Genomic DNA, 10,481 nt, shown 5'->3' with positions numbered 1-10,481 from the left:
ATGGCAAGTCTTTATGCTACCTTTTTCTTCCATTCTTTATAGTAGAAAGCACCTACAACAAGCACAAAAAGGGTTGCTTTAGAAACAATCTGAATGGAAGGAATATTCCCATTAAAAAGTGCTCCTTCCATTCAGACTTAAAGGGCGCACATGGTTTAGACACTTAGACCAGAAGGTAGGGTAAAAGTACATCGCGTATATGTGCTTACACATAATGCATCCATCACACCTTGTGTGCATGATCCCAATGTCGAAATTTGAAACCGTGAAGAACAGATTAGGGGGCATAATAATTTCATAAAGAACATGTATTTAGTTATAATACCAGTAACAGGGCTCTATCAGAGCATGTGAATTGAGACGGACATATTTCCTCCCGGCAAGTTTCAATTTTGTGAACAAATGCTTAATCAAGTGCGAAAAATAAAATAACTAAACAACACCAAGATAGAAGATTGAGCAGAAAGCCATACCTAGATGACACCTCAAAGATCAGAATTATCACCTTCATATGATGAGAATATTTGGTGTGTTCGGATGTTTTTTGGATTCATCCTACCACATATGAATTGTTTCAGGACTGACTCCAGAAGGAAGAAACACTTCTTTTAGACTCTCTAGGTGCTTAATTTTAAAGTTTGGCAAACCAGCTAGGCTGCTGCACAACAACTGAAGTGATACCAGATGTGGGAGAGCTCCATCTTGAACTTCAAGGAGGGTGAAGTTTGATTGACATACCACAAAATGCAGCTTCCCTAGACTCTGGAATGCCCCCGTATGGATGACAAAATGATCAGCTTGATCTGCAGTCACTTTCAGATATAGCAGGCAGTTCATTTGGCTAAGTTCTGAGATCAAACCTTGGGTCACCCTGGCTGGTGAAAGGCATAGCACACTGAGACCGTTGAGCAACAGGACAAATTCCGGCAGCATGATAAAACTAGCACAGTGTTGGGATACGAGGTAGGCTACACTAGCGCAAATCAAAAATTTCTACCGCGTAAACCAGGAAAACTGCCGTATAAGGATCACGGGATTACCACTCGACGCAATGATGAGGAAGATGTAGATTCGTGTCGATGCAGCGAAGTCGATCAGCGTAGTCATACGTAGTCGATCACGTCGACGTCCAGCAGCTCCTCAGCAACTCGTCCACGTGCAGCAAGATCGTCCTCATGCCGTGGCTCGTCGTCGGCTCGTCGTGGCTCGTCGGCGGCTCGTCCAAGTGCTGCAGGCGCAACACCTCCAAGGTATCCACACGTGCAGGGAGGAAGCGTCGCAAGCCGGACTGCTAGGTCCGCGAGATGCAATAGGGCAAGGGCGTGGGAGGCGCGACAGATGTGTTTCGCCAAAAGGTGTAAACCCTAGGGCACCCCCACCCCTCTATTTATAGAGGTTCCTAACGGGCCTCTGGGTCCGAGGCTCATTAGTACTTCTAAACTTAATCCAACTTGGATCACATCCGAATTGGACTTCCAGCCCCTTAAGTGTGTGACCCTATGAGTTCGGATACGTATAGATATGGCCTGAGTACTCCTACTCGGCCCAATAGTCGGTAGCGGCCTCTAGCAAGACGTGCCAACTCCTATACGCACACGAAGATCATATCAAATGAACCATCACAACATTATATACATGCTATTCCCTTTGCCTCACGATATTTGGTCTAGCTTCAAGCCGACCGCTCTTTCTCGATCCTATGATTCGGAATCCCTTTGTAGGTTAACTCTTAACCGTACGTAGCATGGCCATGCATTTTCGGATCCGATCACTCGAGGGGCCCAGAGATATCACTCTCAATCAGAGAGGAGTAAATCCCATCTTGATTGACCATGTCTCATAGCATGCTTCTTGACAAACCCGAAAGCTACCTTTATAACTACCCTGTTACGGCGTAGCGTTTGATAGCCCCTAAGTAAGTCGATCCACATGTTGAGTACATGCGACAATCTCAGGTCTAAGGACAAAGCGTATACGTTGTATAAAGAGAGAACTACTTGTCGTGTTGGGTCAGTCCTAGCACATGTCTCCACATGTGCCCACATTATTAGTTTAACATCTCCATGTCCATGACTTGTGAAACATAGTCATCAACTAATACATGTGCTAGTCTAATATTCATGTGTGTCCTCACATGAACTCCGACTAGGGACAACTTTAAAATAACCATACAAGTAAAGAGTTTCACATATAATTCACATAATTGCAAACCAATTCAAGTAGCCTTTAATGGATATTCAAGGAACACAACATAAATCATGGATACAAATGGAATATCATCATCTCTATGATTGCCTCTAGGGCATACCTCCAACAGTCTCCCACTTGCACTAGAGTCAATCTAGAAGGTACCTAATACCCATAGCTCTTACATACGCATCATGCTTAGCCTGCGGGAGTGGTTTTATCAACGGATAAGAAATATTCAGATCTGTGTGTATTTTGCATATCTTGATCTCACCCCGGTTAACGAAGTCTCGAATGAGATGAAATCACCGCATTACGTGTTTGTTCTTTTGGTGGTTCCTTGGCTCCTTTGCTTGCGCAATTGCCCTATTGTTATCACAGTAGAGATTCAATAGGCTGGACGCATTCGGGAACACACCAAGCTCAATGAGTAAATTCCTTATCCAAACACCCTCCTTCGCGGCATCCGAAGCCGCGATGTACTCGGCTTCTGTCGTAGAATCGGCCACCGTCTCCTGCTTGGAACTCTTCCAACTAACAGCACCACCATTTAGCGTGAACACAAATCCTGATTGTGACTTTGAATCATCTCTGTCGGTTTGGAAACTAGCATCGGTGTAACCTGTTACAACGAGCTCCTCCTCACCTCCATAGACGAGGAACATATCTTTAGTCCTTCTCAAGTACTTAAGAATGTTTTTCACCGTTGTCCAGTGACTCTCACCTGGATCAGACTGGTGTCTACTTGTCATACTTAGCGCATATGAAACATATGGATGAGTACTTATCATTGCATACATGATAGATCCAATAGCTGAGGCATATGGCACTCTACTCATGCGATCCCGCTCATCAGCAGTCGAAGGACACTGAGTCTTGCTGAGATGTATGCCATGTGACATAGGCAAGAACCCTTTCTTTGCCTCTTCCATGCTGAACCGCTTCAACACTTTGTCAATGTAAGTATCTTGGCTTAATCCTATAAGACTTCTCGATCTATCTCTATAGATCTTAATGCCCAGAATATATGCCGCTCCTTCATCGAAAAACTATTTTTCAGTGAAGTCTTTACGGACTCAAGCATAGGAATGTTATTTCCAATCAGCAATATGTCATCCACATATAAGATTAGAAATACTACAGAGCTCCCACTAACCTTCTTGTAAACACAAGACTCTTCTTCATTCTTGGTGAAGTCAAACCCTTTGACCACTTCATCAAAACGAATGTTCCAACTCCTAGATGCTTGCTTCAATCCATAAATGGATCTCTGAAGCTTGCAAATCAATTCAAGTAGCCTTTAATGGATATTCAAGGAACACAATATAAATCATGGATACAAATGGAATATCATCATCTCTATGATTGCCTCTAGGGCATACCTCCAACACACAGAGCTTCAGAGAGCTCAGATGAATTGGATTTCCAGAATGCAAGCGAAAATTGTATATTTCTCACAAGGCATATAGGGAGCCTTCAGACACTTCTTGAAAATCCAAGGATAGTGACCGCATGTTGCCATCAAGAATAGGTTCCTTTAGGAATCCTGGGATGACTCTAGCAATTTCATTGTTCAAATCCACGCCATCTCCATGTAACTGATCCAGATCTTAACCTTATTCAATGTCTTCATATGGGGCATCAGTTGCAGAAGTCCAGGGCTTCTGCCAGCTACAAATCCTGCTAGCGTCTCAAGGGTACTCCTGACTAGGTACTTCCGAAGCTTCTCTCTATCTTTACTCCCTGGTACATGAAGTGTAAACCTTCCTAGAAGATGAACCAGACGACGAAGCCCAATGACCACCCAAGGCAGCACATTCACTGTCGTTTTGGAGATATCTAGGGTCTCCAGCAGCTTCAGTTTTGCAATTTCCTTTGGAATTGCTGAGATATTGGGCCCAAGGCTTAGATATCTTAGGTTCCAAAGTTTGCATATCTCCTCCAAATGATGATCATGCAGATCACTGCAAGCTTCAAGGTCGATTACTCTAATTAATTTATACTTCAAGAAATCAGAAATGGCACAACCTCCAGTTCCAAAAAAAGTCAAGGACCGGGCCCGAGATACATCCATCCTCAAGGTCTTGCCAGAATTAGTGGTGTTACTGTGACGAACAACAAGATGGCGCACTGCACCATGCCTTTCTACATCAACCATAGTGATGAATTTCTTAGAGACAGACTTGTGCAGAACAAATGCATGTAGGAGGCCATGGATTCTACACATCTTAACCGAAGAGCTTGAGCTCGGAGCAACAGGCTGGATAATGTTCCGGTCGACAAGAAAATTGAAGTACCTATTAGCCACCATCTGTTCACTGAATTCATCAGGGTCACTCCTTGCATATCCTTCGGCACACCATCGCCTGATTTTAACATTTCTTTTAAGGACATTGTCTACTAGGAATATACCAAGATATATCATGCAAGTGCGGACAAAATGATCTGGGAGACCAATGAAACTGTCAAAGAGCACACCCCGGAGCCTTGAAAAATTAGGCTCATCAGTCCCATCCCAAGTCAGAAAAGAACCCAGATTCCTGCACAACTCCATACAGAATTTCCCAGTGGGCTCATCTTGACAGCTCAAAAGACTTGCAACACAAGAAAATGCCAATGGGTGGCCATCACATTTATCTAGTAATGTTGCAAAACCATACACTAACTCAGGTGAACATCTCCATGGAAGGGATACCTTCTGCGAGTCTTCATTACTAAGAGTTTTCATGTTGCACACATAGCCAAATGGCATCTCAGAACGACTTGGGCTTATCTCTTGAGGTGAATGGTTGGTGCATTTATTAGCAATAGAGTGGAAAGTTGTAGTCAGTAGAACTATACTCCTATCTTTAAAGATACTCCTTATGGTGTCCCAGTGCTCCATGTGTATCTCTTTTTCCATCAATGGCAATCAGATACCTAACATACAAAATGGAAAATAAAGGCAAAAGTTAGTAATATGAAGTGGCATGCTGTTGACAAGAAACTAAGAAAGTAGCAGCAACATTTGATTTTATTCAATCGAATCCTTACGTGGACAATTTTTTAAGATTAATAATGAGAATCTATTACTCCTCCATTGAGTGATAACTAATTAACCTGATGAAAGTTATCAATTAAATGCTGCAGATTTGCAGAAAGTGGCCCCACATAAATTAGAAACAAAAGTAAATGGCTAGTTGTCTATCATAATGCACTCCTACACCAATACAATATCTCCCATTGGCAGGCATAATGTGAATCTATTACTGAGGGAAGGAAAATTCATTCAAGTAGGTATGATGCCCACCTCTTTTCCTTCAGCTTGAGATAATCTTTAAGAGCAGGCAGCGAAAAGGGCACTCTAGGAAGAAGTTGCAGCTGTATATCAGTTAGTATTCCAAGATGATCACTTTTTTCCAACAAATCGATAGAAATCCAAGCACAGAGAGAGAATGCGCCATCGGCGACACTGTTGTATACTGCCCTTGCAAGAGTGGTATTTCCGGAACCGCCGAATCCCACTATTGCGATCAACATCACCTGATTAGGTTGTTCCATGAGAGCAAAGAGGTCTTCCATGGCCCTTCCCAATGCCCATGAGACAATTAGTGAAAGCACCTGCTACTAACTGCGGCACAGTGGGGGTACAAGAGGCTTGGCTACCGCCAGGAGGGTTGAATACCCTATTTCCTGCACTCTGTAAGCGCCTCTTGAGAGCCCTGATCTTAGCTGCAAATTGGAGACATATGGGCACTGACTTCACATTGTGCGCCATCAGGTGGAGGCGAGTAATCCCTCCTTGCAGGTCACGCGGTGTAAGAATCGCTCCAAGCAATCTTCAATGTCTTGCGTCAAAACACGCATCTCTTGACCATAAGCTCTGGCCACAGCAGTGCGAGGAGTACCCCCGCACTTGACAAGTTCATCGTTCATTCCAAGAGCAAGGGTGTTCAAGCATCTAATCAGCTCCTCACTTTGACGCGGTAGCCCCCTCCAAATCATGTACTTCTTCTCAATCTCATTCACTATTCTACCGATGATAGCATTGGCAAATGCTGCTGTCGCAGCTCGCTCCATGGCACCTGTGGAGGGATCTCTCAATTAGCAGAAAAATATCACGATATTTTGGATGCAACGAGAGAAACAATCAAATAAGGAGAGTGGGAAGGGTTTACGGAGGAGGGTTTACCTGATTTGATTCGCCTCCACAAGTTCAATCGAATAGCACGGCGCAACCTTCACGGAACCAACTCACCCCAGCGACCGCCGCAACCGAATCTTCGTCACCGCCGCAAGATAGCCCCGTCGGCGGCCACCAAAGAGCCCAAGGCGGGGTGAATGCCCCAAGCTTCTTCCGCGCTGCCAACCAGTCGGAGGTCCCCGCACGGGCTCGGCGTGGATGCAAGCAGACCGCACGAGGGTCTGGTGTCTGGCCCGCCGACGCTGCCCCGCCTGCCGACGCCGCCCCCAGCAGCCGCTTTCTCGTGGCCTCACCTCGGGGGTTTTGCCGTTCTTGAAGGCACGGCCCCGAAATGGCCCTTTACCAAAAATTCCCTAACATTATTGCCTTTGTCACTTTGGTCCTACTGGAATTTTCTTTCAGTAATTGCCATTTCCAGCAATTTCACAAGACACACATGCTTGCATTAATTTTGAACTGTATTTTCAATGATAAGTCTAGCACAAGATGAGACTTGATCTGGCTGAACCTGACTCTCCGGAGCACTAGCACAGGCGGTGTACCGTATAGAACGCAAGGGACTCGATGAGCCCTAGTCCCTTGCGTGGAAAAGAATGTGGCGAATGAATTACCAAGCTAAAATGTTTTGTTGCTCTTTGATTGGAGATTGGGATAGACAAAATGGTTCTTGCACAGGGGCGGCGGGCTACGGCGGGGACCGCGTGTGGGTGAGGTGGCTTGTGGCTATGGCGGCCTTGGCTGGAGAGAAGACAGTGGCCCCCCTCTCTTCGGAGGAGACACTGTCTAGAAGACCCTATCGCTTTAGGGCCTACTGGCTTGGGTGGCTCGCTTTGGCCATCCTTGGCTGCACTGCGACTCTGCGAGTCATCGACCACCTCGTCGGAGGTGTGTCTGCGTTGTGTGGTGGTTTGGTCGACAACGACGAAGGTGTAGCCGCGGCAAGCATATTAATAGAGTTAGTTTGGTAGCAGGGAGGGTTAGTAGAGTTAGTCAAAGGGTTAGAGTTAGTTGAGTCGAGAGATGTCTTTAGCTGTGCGCTAATTTGGAAGCTGGTAACCCAGCAGTCCGATCAAATGTATCCTTATTAATAAGCTTTCTTATAAAGTCAGGTGGATGCCTTTGATCAAAAAATCGTCTAGTAAAGTAATAATAATCAAATAATCATCGGGTATTTTGAAACAGAGGGAGTAGTAAACAACAACCAAAACTCATAAAAAAACAATTAGATCTCCCCTCCCTTGATATAGGCAGGAGTAAAGGAGGATAATAGTTGATGATGGACTCGTGAAAATGCACCTTTTTAGAGCTTTAAGACCCCAGCTAGACCAATTTTTTTTGAAACGAAGACCATCTATTTAGGATATATTGCAAAACATACATGAGGTCACAAAAAGGAAGAGAGAAGATTGAGTACTTATGTCCTAGCCACATGCAGTAGTCCAACACCACCTGATATTTTACATTCCATTTCTATATCTCGCATAACAAGGACACAAGTTATGGAGCTTCCATATGTGTGGAATTTGGTGACACATGGACTATCACGGTTGCAGACGTACTTTTCCCCATAGTTTTTGGCAATTCAAGCACCAAATTTTAAAAAGTGGGGCCATACAACTTTTTTTCAAGTAAAAACAGGAGATTACTACCATACTGCCTGTCGAGCTTCTGATGGATGTTCGTATTCTTTACTAGCCAATCATAGAAGCTATGAAATTTGAAGTACATCTGCCACTTTTTAAATCATGGTATGTCAAGCAGAACTAAGGCCAGTTCCCACCATGGACTAAAATTTGGACTAAAATCTGCACTTTAGATGGACTAAAGTCCCAAACACTTGGACTAAAAGTGGACTAAAACACTTTAATCCTCTAGTCCACAAACCCCCTCCCCCCTAAAATGGACTAAAGGGTGCCCTAGACACCCCATACCCCTCATTTACTACCCTCTGCCCACCCCCCGCGCCCACCCACCCCTGCCGTCAGTTTCTGTTACATAGCACCCCATCCCTCGCCGCTCGCTCCCCCTCGATGCCGGCGGCCGCTCCCTCTGCCACCTCCCTTCCCCGTTCCGATCGCCACCACTACCTCCCCTCCCCGCTACCTGCCCACACCGGATCCACCGCGTTCGCACCTCCCCACACCGGATCCATCACGTCCGCTCATCCCCACACCGTCGGACCCAGCCCTCCCCACCACCTCACCCATGGATCACTACCAGGATTTCTTGTCTCAACCGTCTTCCCAGGATGATGGGGACGAAGACAACTCGGCCCCTTCGCCTCGCCGCCGACCCCCTCTCTCTCCGCGTCCCACCACCACATGGAACACCTCGACCACAACTCCGAGGCTGACGTCTTCCCCAACCTCGGCTCATACCAGGAGTACCTACAGGCGGGGAAGTTTGACTCGGCCATCATCTTGCGCCTAAGGCCTCTAGAAGTAGGGTGTGCGTCCGTGGGTTGGAGGGCGTGGTCTTCTGTCGAGGTCGACGGCATGCAAGCAATCTGAGTGGGTGGAGGAAGTGGTGGAGCCGTCCTACTTGCGGAGGCATAGGGGGGAGCCGTGGTGGAGGAAGAGTGGGAGGAGGACCCGGTGGATCCTCTGTTGGAGGCCATACCTTCGAGCCTCAACAGAATCTTGACGCCGGAGAATAAGAAGATGATCACGCATCGGAAGCACCCTCCCAGGCGATAAGATCATACCCCATTTTACTGTAATTGGTTTTGTATCCCTGTGAATGCATGTGAAATGGTCTGTATGCCTATGAATGCTAGTGAATGCTTGTGAATAACTATGATCATGTGAATCCATTTTGAGCATGTCATAATATGCTAGATGAATTTCTAGATGAATGCCTGTGATCTGTTAAGACCATTTTAATTCTGTCATGCCCATTTTTTCTAGTAGTTTGTCATAGCAATGCCTAGTGTGACACCTTTATTTTCTGTAATAGAATCTTCATGACAGGACTGATGGGTCCGAGGAAAACACACATATTTTCTATGATCTTGCTGTTGAACAAATAAGGTCAGGAAATTGCTGAAATTGAACAATGTCACATAGAGGTTATAATATGATGAGACAAGGATTTCTCTTTAAGACTAGACTCAACCTTAGTATCAAGCAATTGAGGAACAGATAGACACAATGCAAGACTTTATACACCTTTTGAGTTATATTGAATACTAGCACTGCTCTAGGCTAAAGACCTGATGACACTACATAGCATCTTCAGCATGGTGGGATAGAGAGCTAAAGGTAACTGATGAGTTTTTCATTCACATGTACTTTCTATCTTTGCTATGTGTTATGTAATTGATTACTTCTTTATGTTTTTTAGGGTAAATCTGAGTGCAAGAAGTTCATGTTTAGAGTGCCTACATATGTTGATCAACTTGCAGAGATGTTATATGAGGTTGTAGTGGATAGATATTCTTCTGTCATCCCTGGTTCTACACCTCAGGACTCAGAAGGAGTGTTGGGTGATGAGGAGGGTGAAGATGCAGATGGAGAAGGCTTATACCAAGTCCACTGAGTAGTAACAACTGCAAGAGCACAAGCAGTACTACAGACACAGCCTCAAGTCCACCCAAGAAGAGCAAAAGCCCAATGATCAAGATGTTCTAGGGGCTTATAACAGAGTTGCAAGTTTGTAGGACTAAGGAAGAAGAAGCATTAGTCGAAATGGCAAAGCAGAGGGAAGAGGAGTTGGAAAAGAGGCAAAAGCAGAGGGAAGAGGAGTTGGAAAAGAGGCAGCAAATGAAGGAGGAGTTGGAAAAGAGGTAGCAAAAGAGGGAGAAGGAGAAACAGAAGAAGAAGTATGAGAAAAATAAGATGAAGGATGAGACTAGGGAAGACATAAATAGATGTTTGGCATTGGCAAAGGAGGCTGGAGCAAGACCCAACACAGATGAGTTTTTCGCTGCTACTAGACTCATTCATTCTGAGTACAACAAACATGTCTTCCATATGATCGACACTAAAGAGGACAGATTGGTTTGGTTGAAGAAAGCATGCTAGGAATTTCATAACTAGTGAAAACCTTATGTTATGACCATCTGTTATAACCTTGTAAGCAGCTCGATTTGATCTCCTATCCCATCAGTAAG

This window comes from Setaria italica, chromosome IV (genome assembly GCF_000263155.2).
Source record: "Setaria italica strain Yugu1 chromosome IV, Setaria_italica_v2.0, whole genome shotgun sequence".
Lineage (NCBI taxonomy): Eukaryota > Viridiplantae > Streptophyta > Magnoliopsida > Poales > Poaceae > Setaria > Setaria italica.
Note: the sequence above shows the minus strand (reverse complement) of the source record.